We start from the raw sequence: 1,686 nt of genomic DNA, 5'->3' as shown, positions 1-1,686 counted from the left end.
TTTTCCTCTGCCCTCTCTCTTCCTCCTTTTCCTCTGCCTTCTCTCTTCCTCCTTTTCCTCTGCCTTCTCTCTTCCTCCTTTTCCTCTGCCCTCTCTCTTCCTCCTTTTCCTCTCTTCCTCCTTTTACTCTGCCTTCTTTCTTCCTCCTTTTCCTCTGCCCTCTCTCTTCCTCCTTTTCCTCTGCCCTCTCTCTTCCTCCTTTTCCTCTGCCCTCTCTCTTCCTCCTTTTCCTCTGCCTTCTCTCTTCCTCCTTTTCCTCTGCCCTCTCTCTTCCTCCTTTTCCTCTGCCTTCTCTCTCCCTCCTTTTCCTCTGCCCTCTCTCTTCCTCCTTTTCCTTTGCCCTTTCTCTTCCTCCTTTCCCTCTGCCCTTTCTCTTCCTCCTTTTCCTCTGCCCTCTCTCTTCCTCCTTTTCCTCTGCCTTCTCTCTTCCTCCTTTTCCTCTGCTTTCTCTTTTCCTCCTTTTCCTCTCTTCCTCTTTTATCTCTGTCCTCTCTCTTCTCTTTTTCCTCTGCCCTCTCTCTTCCTCCTTTTCCTCTGCCTTCTTTCTTCCTCCTTTTCCTCTGCCCTCTCTCTTCCTCCTTTTCCTTTGCCCTTTCTCTTCCTCCTGTTCTTCTATCTTCTCTCTTCCTCCTTTTCTTCTGCCTTCTCTGTTTCTCCTTTTCCTCTGCCCTCTATCGTTTCAGTTTCTCTTTTTCTGTCTCTTCTGCCTTTTCCTCTTTTTGAAAAGTTTTTTCTTCTTTTCCTGCCGCTCTCTTCGGTTCTATATATTTTTTGTTTCCCTTTTCCATCTCTCTCATTCTTTCTTTTCCTCTCCGAACTTTTCTCCCCTTACTCCATCCTTTTTTTCTCCTCCGTCTCCTTCTCCCTTTTCCTGTCTTCCTCTTCTTCTCTCTTCCCTTCCTTGTTTTTTTCTCATTCACCTCTATCATTCTTTGCCTTCTGTCTCTGCCTTAATTCTTACTCTGTCTCCGTCTCCTCTTCCTTCTCCTTTTCCTTTATTTGTCTTCTTCTTCTTTTTCTTTTTCTTGTCTTCTGTTTTATGGATTAGAAAAAAAATCTCTATACAAATCGAAGCCGTGACCGGAAGTCTCTGAAGTGATTTTTTTCCGTCTCTCGCGTTTTTCTTTTTCTTTTTTCTTCCCATTCGTCACTTGTGGATTTTGTCTGTGGGAATTATATAGACGCGCCGGAATCACTATGCCTTACTCCCCCCCTCCCTCCTCCTTCCCTCCCTCCTCCTTCCCTTCCTCCTTCCCTCCCTCCCTCCCTCCTTCCCTCCCTCCTTCCCTCCCTCCCTCCCTCCCTCCCTCCCTCCCTCCCTCCCTCGCTTCCTCCCTTCCTCCCTCCCTCCCTCCCTCCCTCCCTCCCTCCCTCCCTCCCTCCCTCCCTCGCTTCCTCCCTCCCTCCTCCCTCCCTCCCTCCCTCCCTCCCTCCCTCCCTCCCTCCCTCCCTCCCTCCCTCGCTTCCTCCCTCCCTCCCTCCCTCGCTCGCTCCCTTGCACTTACCCCCTTTGCCTCTCCTTGAATCTCCTAGCCCTATCTCTGTCCTGTCTCCCTCCATCTTCCGCATCTTAAATAGAGGGGAAGAGGGAGAGAGGGAGAGAGGGAGAGGGAGAGGGAGAGGGATATGGATGTAGGGAGGGGAAGATGAGTGGGTGGGATGCGTGAGAGAGAGAGAGGAGAGGGA

Source organism: Penaeus chinensis, chromosome 14 (assembly GCF_019202785.1).
Source record: "Penaeus chinensis breed Huanghai No. 1 chromosome 14, ASM1920278v2, whole genome shotgun sequence".
NCBI classification, from domain to species: Eukaryota; Metazoa; Arthropoda; class Malacostraca; order Decapoda; family Penaeidae; genus Penaeus; species Penaeus chinensis.
The sequence above is the reverse complement of the archived record's forward strand: the minus strand, read 5'-3'. Positions refer to the sequence as shown.